This window comes from Triturus cristatus, chromosome 6 (assembly GCF_964204655.1).
Source record: "Triturus cristatus chromosome 6, aTriCri1.1, whole genome shotgun sequence".
NCBI classification, from domain to species: Eukaryota; Metazoa; Chordata; class Amphibia; order Caudata; family Salamandridae; genus Triturus; species Triturus cristatus.
In genome coordinates this window covers 1,843,767,224-1,843,785,436 of record NC_140589.1, presented here as the reverse complement: position 1 = coordinate 1,843,785,436, position 18,213 = coordinate 1,843,767,224, and the positions used below count along the sequence as shown (strand labels likewise).

General features: G+C 49.5%; 1 protein-coding gene across 1 annotated transcript in view; it reads right to left on the bottom strand.

Annotated features, from left to right (window-relative positions):
• NRBP1 (nuclear receptor binding protein 1) overlaps positions 1–18,213 on the bottom strand; it is a 435,736-nt gene that overhangs the window by 345,877 nt on the left and 71,646 nt on the right. The window lies entirely within an intron of this gene.

Genomic DNA, 18,213 nt, shown 5'->3' with positions numbered 1-18,213 from the left:
GGGGACCCCATGACGTACCCAGAACGTCGCTCCCCTGGCGAACGCAGAGTAGTTGGTGGATTAATATGTCCCCGCCCGAGGAGATAAGCGTGTATGCGATGTCTCTTCTGCATCGCCCCCAAACCACATACATTCCATGTGACTAGATTATAAGACCCTAAGGTGGTAGTCGTTGTTGGCATGATACTATTTGTAAAAGCGAAGCTACCATGCAAATAGAGCCTGCGAACCAGTTGCGACCAGGAGTCCCCTTCCCCATGAACTACAACAACACCCGGCACCGCGTCTGAACTGCGCTGGGCCCAACATAAATATACAATAATTCCATAACCAATAACAGTGCGTACGCTGCCCTTGATCATGTCCATGTGTACGGTAGTGTCCGTCACCTGGTGGCTCCACGGGGCCCACATAGGGGGGGGGGATTATGAATAAACCGAACAGAGACAGTGGTACCGCCATAATCAAAATTGCATATACAAAAAGTAAGACTTCGCCCCAGAGTCCCCACAACCCATTTCCCCTGTGTTTGCTGGGGAAAAAAAAAAAAAAAAAGTGGTCCATTTAAGCAACAGTGTTCACCCTCAAGCATTATCATGTTGGGGATTTCAAAATTACAAATAACAGAGAGCAAGAATACAGAAAAAAGGACGATATGCTTCTGAAGTCAGTTTCTATGTCCTCTGCATTTCACTTGCCGGTCCATGTTTCAAAAAGGTTCTGCACTAAACAAGTGTGTCCTGCGGCTATTGATTATCAATTATGTCATCTACCGCCCTGGTGGTGATTGTAGAAAGAGGATAATATTTTGTTCAGAATAAGAGTTCAGGGTACTGTCCTCAGAGTCTGTGGTGGTTTTTAGGCGGTCCTGGCGGCAAGCTCCAGCAGCGGCCAGAGCCCTCTTCTGGTCACAGCGTTGTTGTTCGCGCGATGGCCCCGTTCCACTTTTCTCCTGGGTGGGGGTCCGGGGTCGGTGAGATCCTGATTTCTGAGGAGTCGAGGATTTTCCCGAGCCTTGCGGTGATTAATCTGGATGGCTGAGCTGACTAGACCCTATACCCATAACTTCCATCCATTCCTCGGCATCCGCAGGGCTGTCGAAGAATTGAGTTGGTCATAGATGACCTTGAGCCTGGCCGGGTAGAGAAATGCGTATTTGAGTTGCGCTTTTTGCAGTTTTTTCTTGACCGCCTGGTAGGACGCTCGCTGTCTCTGGACCAGAACAGTGTAGTCAGGTTATAATGATATGCGATGGTTTCCAAACTGGAATATGGATTTTTCCCTCGCTTTCTGTAGCAGCACGTCCCGGTCCCTATAATTCAGGATTTTCACTATCAATGGGCAGGGATGGCGCGCCTGGGCTAGGCGGCCCGGTTGGTATTCGATGGGCCCGTTCGACACAGAAGTACGGGGAGAGTCCCTCCGGTGCTACATGGTCCCGGAACCACGCCTCCATAAAGTCAGTCGCCCCATTACCCTCGCTGCGCTCTGGCAAGCCGATCACGCGGATGTTGTTGCGCCTGCTTCTACCCTCCGCATCCTCCACTCTGTCCATAAGGCCCGATACTTGTTGCTGCAGTTGTCGTATCTCGGTGGAATTCGTGGCCACTCACGGGTTCAGGTCCTTGAGGGATTGTCCATGGTCCTTGACGGTATCTGCTAGTTTCCCGTGGTCCGCCCTGCGGAGCGTAAAGCCAGTTGTAAATGTACCGAGTTGCACCGCAAATTCCGCACTGGAATCGCGGATTTCCTGCAGCATTAGATCCAATTTGTCTGGAGCAGCCCCAGTTGGAACCGGGGAGAAGGCCTCGTACCGTCTACCAGGGTGGGGGGGGGGGGGGGGGGGGGGGGGGGGGGGGGGGCCCTGGTGCGTTTTCGCTTTGGTTCGGCCCATGACATGGGATCACTGTAGTGAGATAGTGCGCTCTCCACTCCGGTGGCGCCCGAAATTACTGTTCATGGGACTCCGTATGGTCGGGGGGGGTGGGGCTTGGGAGTGGTTCAGGCCACCCTTACGTGGGAGACAGGTGCACGACCCTGTCCATAGTACGTCTGTTGTAGAGAAGGGGTGGTAGGATCTATCAGCTGGGAGGGTCTTGGATCTCAGTTAGCGATTGCACCCCTCTGTCGGCCTCACAATCCACAGGTCAGAGGAACAGGTCTGCCTCATAACGAGCCAACCGGCCGGTGTAGGTCCCAGATTCGCACGGTCGGCCAGCCAGGGCAAACTGTACAGTGATGGTGTCGCTACCCCTCCCCACCTGCTCAGTCCCGCTGGTCCCAGCAGCGAGTCCGCTACTCGTACCGGCTGGCAGGGGAGCCAGAGATGGACAATGGAGGCCCCGCTGCCAGGCGCGCACGTGAGAGGGAGAGCAGCGTCACCACGGGAGTGAAACTGGGTGTGGACGGACAATTGGGCATGGTTCATGACCTGTCCTGGTCTCAAAACGGAATCAACCCCCTGTATCCAGTTTGGCAAAGTCCCACCAGGCTCCAAGTCGTGCCAGGGGAGTCATGGTGGTGGTGTAAGAGGGGGGGATGGGGAGGGGGGGGGGGGGGGGGGGGAAAGAGTCCAGCCACACGCCTCAGCCTCTGAATTGGATGGTAGGCACACAGAGGCAATCCTCCCCACTCACCACCTATCCCTTGTTGGATCGCCTGGGAGGGCTGCATGTTGTCAGTCTCTGCCGGGCCTCAGCGCGGCTCCCCGAGCCGCCGCCTGGTGCACGTAGCTCCGACCCGTCAGGCCTCCCGCAATCCTTTCGTGCAGCCGGGGGGCTGTGCTCCGGAGCGTGTGCCTGTGTCCCCAACTCTCCAGATCGCAGCCAGCAGCGAGCGGAAGCAGCATGCGGGAGTCCCGCCCCACAGCACCCCGGGCCGCCTGTATCGCGCTCGGACTTCTCCGTAGTGCAGGTCCCGGCTTCAGCGCGAACGTCATAGCAGGTCGGCCCGGGCTCACCTCCGCTCCATGCCACGTTTTGGATGGACCCCCAGGGCTTCCAGCGTAGCGGGGGACTCCAGGGCTTCAGTCGTCGGGTGCGGAAAAACAGGTTATCGGTTCACAGTTAAGTTATCAACTGTGGGAGTTAAGGTTCTGTGGTTAGACTCAGGGGCCCCTCCAGAGTCAGTGATGCACTCTTGTTAAACCCTCAGCAGCACCAGGGCAGCCGGGTGCAGAGAGTTGAGGCCCAATGTTATCCAATGGGGGATAGGGGGCCTTTGGTTGGTGGCAGCTGGCAAGCAGGCCACTGGGTTGTGGGAGAAAAGCTCCTAGGGTTTAGGTCAGGTCAAATGGGGAAACAAAGTAGCACAAAAAGGTGCACTCTCGGCAGCACTGAGGCGGCTGGGTGCAGAGTGCTGTTTCGACGTAGGTCGCCCTGTTTTCAATGGAGAACCTCCTGTTTGTAAAAGCACTGCAGGCAGGGAGAAGAAGGACTTCTGGGTGAAACCACCACTTCGAGAGGTAAGTTAAGGGTTGGTTAGGCACCGTTGGTTTAGGCACACAAGGGTGTCTGCTACAGGGGTGCCTTTTGGGGTAGCATCTTCTTACCAGCTCCTGGTTGGGGGGGGGCTTCTGGATTTAGGCTGCAGGCGTCGGTTGGAGGATTGAGGCAGGTCAGGGGTTGCTGGATCTTGGGTCAGGATTGCCAGGGTGACCTCCGCGTGGTGTTTTTCCACTCGTGCTCGGGCCGGGTTCGGGTTGGATTCGCAGTCTCCGGCAGCTGCCAGAATTTGCAGTTGAACAAATTCGGTGTTCACGGGAGAAGCAGTTTTTGGAAGTGAAGGCAGGCAAGTCCTCTGGGGTTTTCAAGGTTGCTGGCTGCAGGACACACCAAGATTTTGCAGGAGCAGTTTCGGTGGAAGACAGGCCTGTAGGGCTGGGGCCAAGTCAGTGGGCTTCTTCCTCTTGATAGCTGGCTGCACCGCTGTTCGGTCCTTTTCTTCTTGTCGTTTCCGAATCCGAGGAAGCAAGGTTCAGGGTACTAGATTTAGGGGCGTTACAGGTAGTTAACGGGCAAGGACCAATGGGTCCCTTCCCTGGGGTGGGTACACCCCCTATTGTGCCACCCTCCAGTGGGAGGGGGGCAGGAGCCTGTTCCTGGTTGGTTGGGCCCCCCCCCCCCCCCCCGGTCCTCAAGGTGGCAGGGACTCAGTTGTGCTTCACCTTGCCTCCCATACCTGAGGGGTGGAGTTGGCAGAGGTGGACACACCTCTCTCCCTCACTTGTTTTTCCCGCCTGTTCTCCCGCCCAAAGTGGGGAGTAGAACCAGTGGGGACCAGTTGCTGAAAGCAGAAAATTGTCTGGGGAGGCTCACAAAGGCTACCTGCCTTTGAAGCTTCCCCTTCCTGAACACTGCCCATCCTGGGGGAGGAGGAGACTTGGCACCTCGTCCCAGGATGTGCATAGTTTCAGGTCCCTAAGAGCAGCAGGCTCTCGACCCAGGGGTCCAGAAACGTGTCTGAAGGTGGAAGCTGAAGCAGCCACTCAGCCTGGACACTAGTGGTGGGTTAGTTTTCAGGGGGCATCTCTGAAATGCCCTCTGTGTGCATTTTTCATTAAATCCCACACTGGCAGTGTGGGTTTAATGTGTTGAGAAGTTTGATACCAAACTTTCCAGTTTTCAGTGCAGCTATTTGGTGCTGTGGAGTTCGTAATGACAAGCTCCCAGCACTATATACTTGTAATGGCAGGACTGTACTTACAATGTCTAAGAACGGACTTAGACACTGTAGGGGTGCATGGCTCATGCACCTGTACCCTCACCACTGGCATAGGGCACCCAGCTAGAGGGGTGACTGATCTATGCCAGGGCAGTGGGCTGTAGGCATGGCACACAGGGATGTGTGCCTTGTCGACTCTTTACTTTGTTCTGCACCAAAACACGCAGACTGCAAAGGCAGTGTGTGTGTAAAGGTACAGGGCCTCTAAGGGTGGCAAAAGTGCTGCAGCCCTTAGAGGTCTTCCCTGGTCACAGTGCCCTGGGAACCTGTGGTACCATTTGCCAGGGGCTGACCAGTGGCCAGAGCTGCCAATTGGGATAGGTTTGGGGAAAGAACACAGGCCCTGGGAACCTGATTGGCAGGGACCCAGGGCACAACAAGAAAAAGTGCATCAGTAGTCTGGCAAAAAGTGGGGGTTTACTGCAACAGTAACCCACTTTCCTACATCCACCTAGTGCATTCCTGTTTGGGGATTGTACTGGACAAGCAATTCCCAATGAAGGGTATTCACTCCAAAAGACCACCAGAAATACTGGATTGTGGGTGAGTGGCCCCTCAGCCTGGGCCTATGCTCCACTCACATCGACCAATGCTCCTCCCACCACAGGCAAATCAGTCTTTCTGCCATGCCTTGGGTCAAACAGCAAGCGTTTTACATCCAATCTGTTGAGAAAGGACACCAGCCACCATGAAATAGTGTTTTTAGTATACTTTTTGGGAGGGCTATCAGCCCTCGTTTGAGCAATTACTGTGGCAGGCACTAGACTAATGCACAAAAGTGGGATTGAGTTTATCAGGTGTGGGAACACTGATGGAGGAAAATTTGTGGATACCCACATGTTTAGAATTCACAGAAATGTAGAGAAAATGCAATGATTTTTGCCAAAGCTTGAAGGGCTCCATGGGTAAGAAATGGTAAGGGGATCTACGCAAGACAGAGCATCCTAGGCAGCCCTTGGTTTGTGGTTTTCAAAAATGTCTGGATTTGATAGGTTTCTCTGGGTTGTAGCTGAGCCAAAAATCCACAACTAACCACATTAAAAAATAAAAGCTTTTATTTTGATGGGGGAAAGGTCATCGCTCCAGGTCACGTTTTGGAGTGTTTTGTGCTGCAGTCGCCAGACACATAAGAACATTTGTTATTACCAATTAGATTTCTCTGCATTTTTGGCTTCCAAGCATTGTGCAAGAAACACATTTTGTAAAATGCACTGCGAATCACAGAACAGTTACAAGTTCAGAGGTGTACAAATAACCACCCACTGTCCCTAATCTCATTATCTTGGACACTTCTCAGAAATACAAAGGCTTCCTTCATACCCATTTTTCATTTAATATATTTTACCATATGTATCGCTGCATCTTCTGCACACAAACATTTTAAGCTGCAGCCCAGTTGTTGGCTCCGGGTTGCATGTGTTTTTTGAAAACCTACAAACCTTATACATCTTTGACCAGAAGGGGCGGACGATGTAATAGGAAAATGCTACTTACCCAGTATGCATCTGTTCTTGGCATATAGAGCTGTAGAGTTATATGCTTTAGCACAGATCGCCATCTGGTGTTCGGTACAGATGTTTGCACTGTTTGTTTGTTTGAAGAAGTCTTGTAGTCACGAGGTAGGTGACTCCTCCTTTCAGAGAGAATGCGCATGGGCATCGACTCCATCCTTACATTGTTTTGTCATAAAGGGTGATGAAGGAGTTAGTAAAGTAATAAAAGGAGATGTTAATGTAAATTGTATCCAAGTAAGATATCAGTGCAACAGGTAAAGGCACCCAGGTAGGCGGGTGGGTGTATATGACTCTACAGCTCTATATGCCAAGAACAGATGCATACTGGGTAAGTAGCATTTTCCGTTTGAAGCATATGAGCTGTAGATCATATGCTTTAGCATAGACTATAAAGCAGTTATTTCTGAAGCGGTGGCTTAACATGTAGCTGTTGCAGTGGTTTAAAATAGTGTTCGTAAAACTGCCTGGCCCACACTAGTTTGTTGTTTTGCTAACACATCCACACAAGGTTTTGTGAATGTGTGTGGTGTAGACCATGTTGCAGCTTTGCAGATGTCATCTATGGGTAGGTTTCCTAAGAATGCCATAGAAGCCCCTATTTTGCAAGTGGAGTGCGCTCTAGAGGGAATTGTTAGTGGGCGTTTAGCTTTGATGTAGCATATTTAAATGCACGTAACTATCCACCTTGCAATGCCTGATTTTGATATGGGATTACCTTTATGTGGTGGAGCAAACGCAACAAAGAGTGGTTTGGTTTTCCCACAAGGTTCTGTTCTATGTAGTAACGTAATGCTCTCTTAACATCTAATGTGTGAAGGGCATGTCCTACCACTGAATCTGGTTGAGGGCCGGCAACTCAACAGATTGGTTTATATGAAAGGCAGAGATGACTTTAGGTAAGAATTTAGGGTTAGTTATAAGAACCACTTCGCTTTGATGTATTTGCAAAAATGGTACCTCTACGGTTAGTGCCTGAAGCTCACCGACTCTTCTCAGAAGTGATGGCTATAAGGAAGGCTACATTCCAGGTGAGAAATTGTATTTCACATTTGTGCAACGGCTCAAACGGTGGACCCATGAGTCTTGTAAAGACTATGTTGAGATTCCACACTGGAGAAGATGGAAGTCTAGGAGGAATGAGTCTTTTAAGTCCTTCCATAAAAGCTTTAATAGCGGGCACTCTAAAAAGAAACCAGTGCCGTCTCTTTTGCAGATATGTAGCTATTGCAGCGAGATGTAAGTGTATGAATGTGTACACTAAATTAGAACGTTGTAGGTGTAATAGATAACAAATTATGTTTTGGATTGAAGCATCGAGTGCATAGATCTGATTGTTGTTACAATAAACGACAAACCTTTTACACTTTGCTGCATAGCATGCCCTTGTGGTAGGGAGTCTAGCGTCTTTGATAACATTCATACAGTCTGGTGGAAGATTAAGGTAGCCAAACTCTAGGATTTCAGGTGCCAAATCGCAAGGTTGAGATGATTGGGATCTGGATGTCTTATCTCTCCATGGTTCGCAGTGAGAAACTTTGAGAAGAGGTGTAGTTTTTGGAGAGGAACTACTGATAGTTCCAACAGAATTGTGAACCAGGGTTGTCGGGCTCATGTGGGAGCAACTAGGATAAGCATCAGTGAGTGCCATTTGAGTTTCCGAACCACTAATGGAATGAGTGGGAGAGGTGAAAAAGCGTAAGCAAATATCCCTGACCAATTCATCCATAGTGCATTGCCTTTGGAAATTGGGTGTGGATGCCTGGATGTGAAGTTTGGGCATTTAGCGTTTAGGTGGGTGGCGAACAGATCTATCTCTGGGAAGCCCCACACTTGGAAGAATGGAAGGAGCACTTGAGGGTGAAGTTCCCATTCATATGTCTGCTGTCTGCGACGACTGAGCAGATATGCAACTTTGTTGTCTACTCCTGGAAGATGTTCTGCAAGGAGATATCTTTTTTGAGGTAGGGCCCATCTTCAGATGCTCTGTGCTAACTGAGAGCTGAAGGGAGTGCGTCCTCCCTTGCTTTTGTATGTAGCACATCGCTGTCATGTCTGTGCGAACCAGGACAGCTTTGCCTAAAAGATGAAGTTGAAAAGCTTTCAATGCTAGAAAAATTCCTAGTAGTTCGAAATGGTTTGTGTGGAGTTGTTTTTGTAGCAGAGTCCACATGCCCTGAATGGTATGTTTTCCCATATGTGCTTCCCAACCAGTGAGGGATCAGTCTGCTGTTAGCACGATCTGTGGAACCGGATCGAGAAATGGCTGCCCCTTGGTAAGGTTTTGTATGTTCCACCACTGCAGAGAGCGAGGAGTACGGCCATCTACGTTATGTTAAATATTTATAGAGCACACGTTCACCGATAGGTTTCTTGGCACTAGGTTTAGGATAACTTTGGCCATGTTAATATGTCCTACACATGAATTAATCATAGGCTTGAGCAAATAGCCAGGTCTTAAGAAGCTTCCTGAATTTCATGAGTTCTGTGCATGCTCGGATGTTGAGAGGCAGGGAGTTCCATAAGCCAGGAGCCGACACTGCAAATCTACAATCACCTTGTCGCTTCCGCTTATAGGCAGGTATGGATAGCAGGTTCATGTGAGACGAGCGCAAGTTGCACACGGGTACGTGCCTTTGAATAAGGTTGGAGATGAATTTGGGGCTTGGGCCATGTAGGGAACTTAAAAATCAAGCAACCCACTTTGAAAGATGAGTGTTGTAGAATGGGTAGCCAATGCAACTTCCTCATAAGGGGGTAGGGGGAGGCATGTTCCCACATGGGTTGCTGAAAGACTAGCCTAGCTGCCTGATTTTGAACCAACAGCAGTCTCTTAATGAGATTCAGTGGTATGCCAAAATAAAGTGAATTGGCATAGTCTAATGGGAGATCACCATGGCAAGAACAGCCTGTATTAGTGCTTCTCTCGTGAGTAACCTGCTGATTTTCGTAATTTGGTGATGGCTGGTCGAGGTTACTGATGTGATTGGGTTTTCATTGATAGGTCGTTGTTTATTATCACCAAGACTTTTTGCTGAGGAAGACGAAGTGGGGGGAGCGCCCAGCTCGCTTGGCCAGAACCCAGGACCCCAGAGGTTCTTGGTGCCACCTAACAGGACCAGTTCTATTTTATCCGGGTTGAGTTTCAGCTGATTGCTATTCATCCTATACCGGATATGTAACATGGTGGCTGGAAATTCTGATGCCGTGTCAGGGGTATTATTGATGGTGAATATGAGCTGTAAGTCGTCTGCATAGTCTATCAACACCAGATCTGATAACTGACCTTGAGCCAGGTTCCACTGACGTGCTAAGCATGCCAGTAGGGGACACATATGAAGTCTTGCATTGGGAACAATTAAAATGCAAGAAGCCATCATTCCAATCAAGTGCATTAACACTCGGGCTGGTAATGAGTGTTGAGGCTGAAACTGTGATATTAGAGCATGACGCGAATCCTAACTGGGTTGGGGTACGCTAGAACTTTGTGAGTGTCAATTGTGGCTCCTAGATACACTTGTGTGTTGGATGGTTGGAGGTGAGACTTGGTGAGGTTTACAGTGAACGCCAAGTCGTGAAGCAGCTGGACTGTCCTTTGAGTGGGATGTGGGCAGCTTTGTTGTGATCTGACTTTTATCAGACAGTTGTCTAGGTAAGGGAAGACATGAATGTGCCGTCTTCTTAGATGAGCTGCGACTTCTACCAGGCACTTAGTGAAAACTCTGGGTGCTGTAGTTACTCCGAATGGAAGAACTTTGAACTGGTAATGCCGTCCGTCCACCATAAACCTGAGATATTTTCTGTGAGCAGGGTGAATGGGAATATGGAAATAGGCGTCCTTTAAGTGGATAGAAAGTCACCTTGCTGAAGTAGTGGGAGCACCTGTTGGAGTGTGACCATGTGGAAGTGATCCGAATGTATGTGTAGATTTAGCTGTCTGAGGTCTAGTATAGGCCGGAGCGAGACGTCCTTTTTGGGAATTAAGAAATACAGAGATAGAACTTTCTTCTAGCGGGTGAGATGTTCCTGTGACATTGCATGTGCTCTTGGAAGAATATTTGGGGGAGTGCTTGTAACCATATTGGATAATTTGTAGCACCCACTTGTCTGAGGTGATTGAATTCCATACAGGTAGAAATTGGGGGACACGTCCCCAAACAGGAGTGGATTGATCGTGTGTGGGGGGGGGGGGGGTGGTGGAAGAGGAGGGTAGTCACTGTTTGTTTGCGGGGGAAGTGCGTGTGGAATTACCTCTAGCTCTTCTCCTACAATGGTTTCCTCTAAAATCTCCTCTAGAATAACCTCTGGACGAAGGGGATTTATTGTTGCCCTTGTAAGAGGAGGCGGCATTGTCAGTGGACATTATTTTTGAGCCGCACCTGTAAAATGAGTGGCGAAAAAAACATCTACTGGTAGGTAACTGTAAAGCCCCGTGGACTTTGCGACCTCCGTGTCCTTTTTCATCTTTTCCAGCATGGTATCAACAGCTGGGCCGAAAAGATGCTCTTTGTCAAAGGGTTGGTTGAGTATGGAGGTTTGCACCTCTGGCTTAAAACCAGAGATTCTGAGCCAAGCGTGTCTGCGTAATATTATACTTGTGTTAATTGCACGAGATGCAGCGTCTGCTGCGTCTAGTGCATATTTAATGGAGGTGTTGGTAATAAGTTTACCTTCCTGAATAAGGTCATTAGCCTTAGATTTATATTGGTCAGGCAAGTGTTGCATGAGTTTTTCTAGCTCATCGTAATGAGCCCCGTCATGACGAGCTAGCAGTGCCTGGGCGTTGGCAATGCGCCAGTTGTTTGCTGCCTGTGAAGCTTCTCTTTTGCCTGAGGCATCAATAAGCTTGGACTCCTTGTCAGAAGGAGGAGTCTCTCTTGTGGCTTGCGAGTTAGCTCTCTTGCGTGCATTGGATACTACAAGAGAGTCTAAGGGCAGCTGTCCTTTAATATTTGTATTTTTTATCCACTCTAGGTGTGATTATTCTTGCCCTTACAGGATCCCTAAAGTCCTAGTCTGTGTTTTAACATGCCTTTCAGCATTGGCAAGGTATGAGTGGTTCTTTGTGAGGAAGAAAGTGTCTCAAAGAGGAAATTCTCCTCTAAAGGCTCTTTATGTAGTACCACCCCATGATTATGAGCAGCCCTGTTAAGGAGCTCGAGATAGCCAATGTTGTCGTCAGGTGGGGAAGGTCTGGAGAATACAAATCAGGGTCATTATCTGTATTTGGATCTGTGTGGTGATCTTCCCAAGCGTCAGTGTCCTGACCCTCATCCCCATCATCCTGTGGGTCAGGTGTAATAGGCCTTGGTGGCGAATTTAATGGTGCAATAAGCAAGTTGGAATTAGGAGAAGGAGGTGGAATATAAGGAGGCGAAGGGTTAGAGCCCACATTATTCTTCTTAAGAGGGATATGATAGTCGTCTGGCAAGTCAGCTTTCCATTTATTTGGAATGGTTGCATGAATATGTCCTGTTTTAGGGTTTATAACTAGCTTTTTCTGTTTTGGGTCGAAAGTTGGCTCATTAGATGGAGGCTCTTTGGGGAGAGGGTCTTTGTCTTTCCGTGGAGATTTCGGCGTGGAGGGTTTGGGCTCCGAGTCTTTGGCCTTGGGAGGGTTTGGGCTCCGAGTCTTTGGCCTTGGGAGGGTTTGGGCTCCGAGTCTTTGGCCTTGGGAGGGTTTGGGCTCCGAGTCTTTGGCCTTGGGAGGGTTTGGGCTCCGAGTCTTTGGCCTTGGGAGGGTTTGGGCTCCGAGTCTTTGGCCTTGGGAGGGTTTGGGCTCCGAGTCTTTGGCCTTGGGAGGGTTTGGGCTCAGAGTAAAAGGTGGAATCTTCGGTCCCGAAGGTATGTTGACAGATAGATGCTTGGTCTTATGTTCTGTTGCCGAAGGTGTCGGTTTCGGCATTGGAGTGGGACTGGCTCGAGCTAGAGCCAGAAGGCTTCTCTTTTTGTTTTGGAGCTGGGCCGGAGGGCGGGGCATTGGAAACGTTTTGTAGGTGCCGAACTGAACCCAAGGGTGCAGGAGGGACCGGAGCCTTTGCTTTATGTGGAATGGGCATAGGGGGATCTGTACTCAAGGTATGCTGTCCCGCAGTGAAGTCTTCCTGTTCTTCCATGTCAGAGTCTGCCTCGGCCACTGATCTGCTCTTCTTCCTCTGTCTCTTCAGCTGGATGTTGGATACCGGAATCTTCTCCAAAGATGTCCGGAATGGAGTCGCTCTGATGCTGCATTTCATGGCGCCGAGCCCGACGGTCACAAAGTGTCTTTTTAAAATCAGAATGAGCGACACTCATCGCAGTCCTTCTCGTCGTATTCCGGGGACAAGCAGAGGTTGCAAACTACGTGCAAGTCAGTGCGTGGAAATTTAGCATGCCACCCAGGACATAACTTAAATGGAGTCCATTCCACTAACAGCTAGTGCGGCTGGCACGGGTAGGCCCGACGGCCTGCCTCGAGCTTTCCGATGGAAAGTTTTTCGAAGTGAGACGATGTGCGTCGAATGAGGAACCGCGATCTCTAACAATACAGTTGAGGGTAGTGGACTGCGCGTCGAAGGGGTCCGAAAACTGTACCGGAGTGCAGCAATACACATCCAAACCTGATGGCGGAAAAAAACAATCTAAGGTTGGAGTCGGAGCCCATGCGCACTATCACCAAAAGGAGGAGTTACCTACCTCGTGACTACAAGACTTCTTTGAACAAACAAGTGCAAATATCCGGACCCAACACTAGATGGCGATTTATGCTAAAGCATATGATCTACAGCTAATATGCCTCGAACATATATTGCTTCTGTACATCGTCCATTGTGACAAACATTTAAGAAAAATCTGAACAATTGATATTTTTTCCTAATATTGTTTTTTTTAATTATTTAAAAAATAGCTTATTTAGGAAAACATTCAATGATCTGCACAAAAGACCCAGTGCAGAGTTCAGAATTGTTTTATAAATTTCATAAATATATACCTTTCCGGGATAACCCATGCACTGCACACTTGTTTGCACCACATACTGGAAGTAGGCTGAAACCATAACAATTTGGAAACATTGACTATTCAGAAAGTGCATAAACTGGCTAAAAATGTACTTTCTTATACAACTCTGCTAGATCCTGAATGATAGAAAGATGGTGATCCTACCACAGCAAACATTTCGTTAATGCCATTATTAGAAAGAACACAGACGTTCTTGCACAGCACTTAACCAGCCCTATCAAATAAAAAAAAAAAGCTATATTTTGACTATTTTCTCTGTTCTCTAGGGTAATCCACAACCCGGGGTACCTTACCTAGGATATTTGGAAAAAAGGAAGCAAGTTTGGCCTGGATACCTTTGAGGGAGAGAAAACATTGTAAAGACTTAAGCAGAACGTGCCCCTGTTGTAAAGTGCCCTTTGTGGATGGTCATCACCCACTTTTTGCTGCTAGATGCTTTGCTAATTGATCTGAAAGTGTGCTAGGCCCTGCCAACCAGACCCCAGCACCGGTGCCCTCTCCCTTAAACGTAAATGTGAATTGGTACACTAACAGGGCAAGTACTTTTACACCCCTGTAAGGCCCTAGTATATGGTACCAGTGTAACTAGGGCAGAGATGTAAATGGGGCACCAGAGCTGCAGCACTTTTGTGTCACCCTGCGTGAACAGAGTGAAACCAAAGGCTGCAGGCCTGCCATGTCAGCCCTGCACGAACAGCTTGCCTGTTGGAGTTCAACCCTGCATACACCATGTGTGACAGGGTCACCTCACTGCATTTAAAATATGTCAGTCATCCCTAAGGTAGGCCTTCTATAGCCCAGGAGGCAGGGTGCATTATGCTATATGTGTGGAAATATATATGCAAGCAAACATTGCCCTGTTGTAGCATTCTAAACCTAATTCTACAACAATTGACTCACCCTCCATAGAATAACATGGGCTGGACACTAGACAACCCCAGATGTTAAGCTCTACTATGGACCGGTCGATTTCTTTCGAGTTATGGTATCAAGCACTATGCTTTTTAGCCCCCGACACGATGGTGGTGTCGAGGTTTAACCAACATGTACCCAAGTGGCACTTTAGACAGTGCTCACCAAGTTAAACCAGTGCTCTCGTGCCTTTGCGGGCTTTCGAGGGTTTGCCGCCAAGACAGAGGTCTGACCATGCTGAGGAGTGTGTGCCACTCCCAGAGGTAAGAAATAAAGAGCTTTGTGCAGGATGGGACACCTTCGTCCACACAGTAGGTCTAGTGAATGTAACCATCATGGCGGTGAGCCTCAAAGGCTTCACCAACGCTGCTGGACAAAGGAACTGGTCTCCCATTCGAGGACAAAGCCTCTCCCTGCCCCAGGCACTGTTTTTCGTGAGCAGGAATAGTGGCTTTTCAGGAGGCCTAAACCTCCAGAAGGCTGACCACACCTCTAAGTTGTTGCAGCTGAAGTATACAGATGAGGATGGTTTTTGCCATCTTGAATTTAGTCCAAAAAGGTAGGCTCTTACTAGTTTAGTGACATCCACCCAGCAGGTGTGGTCACTACCAGGGCGGATTAATGGCAGGACTAGATGTCCTTTGGCTACTAGTACACACTACCCACTTACATCCCCAAAATCCAGGATTTAAGGGTAACACCAGAAACTTGGATTCAACGTAATACCAAGAAGAGATCAGTTTCCACGACAAGGCAAGACTCCATGAAGAAAGGTGCTAAGCTCTGCACCTGTAGCAGCCACCCTGGGCCCACTGGATTTCGAATCGACCCAAGCAAGAGGCAGGTTCCAAAAGGAAGGTGAACCCCCTCTGCAAACTCCACAAGAACTCCCTTGGGCTAGATGAACTAGTCCCCTGAAGTCGGCATGCACACATCACACACCACTGAATCCACAGATAGCCAAAAGCACCTTTGCACGGAGTCCTCCAAGCCAGGTATATCAGATCTGCCAGGAGACTCCTGGTCCAAGGGCAGCTAATTGCTTAGGTTTCAAAGGGTTTTGCTCAACTCCCCCGCAAGAACCTTTTTTGCTGAGCTAGCCATTTAAAGACCGCAAGCCTAATTGACAGCTCCATTTGACAAGCTAAAGTGCACCTCTACACCCTACTCCCCTGAGCCAGGTAAAATTGTGCTTGCTGTTGTGAACTGATCTAGGGACTCACAAGACCTTAATACCAAGTGGGTTCCATTGAGCTCACTCTCTAAGTAACCGATTGCATGTATGTGTTTTTCCCATTGACAGCAATGTTAATGTTTTACACTGCCAAGCACGGATTGTGAGAAAGTGCCATCTTTCTTGCATGGTATGCCCCACTTTTTGCTGAATAGCTGAATGTACTTTGACTGAGTGTGCCCTGGACTCCTGCCAATCAGGTGCCCAGGGCCTATGTTCCTTCCCTAAAACCCAAATTGGCAAACCCTGGCCACATGTCAGCCCCTGGTAAATGGTACCCTAGGTACCCGGGGCCTTGTGACCAGGGAAGGCCTCTAAGGGCTGCAGCACTTATTGTGCCACCCTTGGAGGCCCTGTACCCTAACATCCACACACTGCCCTTGCAGGCTGAGTGTCTGGGTACAAGACAAAACAAAGTCGACATGGCACACATCCCTGTGTGCCATGCACACAACCTACACTGCCCTGGCATACATCAGCCACCCCTCTAGCTGGGTGCCCTATGCCAGTGGTGTGGGCACAGGAGCAGGAGCCCTGTGCCCCTACAGTACCAGGTCCATTCCTGGGCACTGTAAGTGCAGTGCTGCCATTTAAGAGTATATGGTGCTGGGAGCTCGTCAAACACTAACTCCACAGCACCATGATGGCAACACTGAAGACTGAGAAGTTTGGTATCAAACTTCTCAGCACATTAAACCCGCACTGATGCCAGTGTGGGATTTAATGTACAATGCACGACAGAGGGCATCTTAGAGATAAACCCCCCCCCCCCCCTGAACCTAACCTACAATCCACGTCTTGTCAGAGAGGCTGCCTAGGCTGCCACACAGCAGTCATGTTGCCGGACCCCTGGGTAGAGAGCCATCCGCTCTCCTGGGCCTGCAACAACGCACATCCTGGGCGAGGTGCTAGGTCTCCTCCCTCAGGATGGGCAGGGGAAGCTTCAAAGGCATGCCGCCTTTGTGAGCTTCTCCAGGCCACTTGCTGTACTCCGCAACTGGCCCCTACCGGTTCTAAACCCCCACTCTGGTGGGAAGACTGACCGGAAACTCCAAGTAAGGACAGGGGATGTGCCAGCCCTACCAACCCCACCCCTCAGGTGGGGGAGGCGAGGTGAAGCACATCTCCGGGCCCTCGCCACCTTGAAGATGGGGAGCCCTACCCAATCAGGACTAGGCCACTGCCCCCCTCCCACAGGAGAGTGGCAGGATAGGGGGTGTACCCACCCCAGGAAAGGGACCCAGTGGTCCCTGCGCTTTACCTACCTGTAACGCCCCTATATTTAGTATTTAGGGGCACCCTGAACCTTCCTTCCTTAGATTCCATTTTCCGAAACAGCAAAGAAGATCAAGAAGAAAGACGACCGACCGTGCAGCTGCTAAGAAGAGGAAGACACCAACTGCTTTGGCCCCAGCCCTACCGGCCCATCGACCATCGAACCTGTTAAATCCCGGCACCTCCTGTGGCCAGCAACGTCACAAACCCCGGAGGACCGGGCTACCTTGGGACTCTGAGCATCTGGGACTCCCACTAGCAGTGGCCCTGCTCAAAGCAAGTACCCTGCACACTCTGCACCCGCCAAGCCTGGCCTGGAGTTGAAAAAGACCCAGAGGACGTCCCCCCGGCGACTGTGACCCCGAATTCATCACCCAAGGACCCACCTCGCCGCTCCGGACGACGCCTGCAGCCTCAGAACCAGGGACCCCCTCCAACCACGATCAACAGAGTGTAAGATTTCCCGACACCAAAAGGCACCCCTGCACCCAGCGGCCCCCTGTGCCCGACTTCTGGGTACCTACCTATCCTCCAACTAACCAACTTACCTCTCGAAGTGGTGGGCACACCTGAAGAATCTTCGTCCCAGAGCTTGCAGCCTTTGTTCGTCCTTGAGCTTTCCCATTGCAATCCATTGAGCGCCCGAAGGCTCAAAAGCACCCTGCACCCAGCTGCCCGAGTGGCCCTGGCAGTGCAACTTCTATTCCTACCTACTTCCCCATTTGCCCTGAGCAAGTGACCAGGAGCCCAGCTCCCACAGTCGCGTGGCCTGCTAGTCAGCAGCCACCAATCAAGGCCCCCCTACCTCCCATAGGATAACATTGGGCCTAACTCACTCTGCACCCGGCTGCCCCGGTGCTGCGGAGGGTGTAACAACTGTATTTACCTGACCCTGGGAGACCTCTGTGCACAGGACCTTAACTCTGCCAGTCGAGTACTTACCCAAAAGCCGATAACTCACTTTTCTTCCATAGGGTAACATTGACTGGCTTCTTCTGAAATTTCTTCTAAGTGTGGAGTTTCTAAACTTTAAAATATTCACCTAAAATCAACCGAGTAACGGAAATACTCATCTGCTATTAGGAGAGATCCCAGTGCTGGATCTTGGTGCCCAGCACTGACCCTGAAAAGTACTCCCAACCGTACTTACCACTAACTCAATTTTCTCCCATAGGAAACCATAGACTGTTTTTCTGTGAAATTTCTTCCAAGTGTCGACTTTTGCAAACTACAAATATTCTTTAAAAATCGTACCAACTGTAACAACGGAATTACTTACCTGTTTTAGATAGATGTCCCAGTACTGAGCCTAGGAGCCCAGCACTGGATTACAAAAGTAACAAGAACATACTTTACCTGTAACTCGAATTTTTTCCCTTAGGAAACCATTGACTTTTTCTGTAAAATGTCTTCTAAATGTCGATTTTGCAAACTTATAAATATTCCTTAAAAATCGCCTGTATAACAAACGCAGTTTCTCAACTGCTTACAGGTGGTACACTAGTGCTGGATCCAGGATCCAACACTGACCTAGAAAAAGTAACCATAACCCCCACTTAC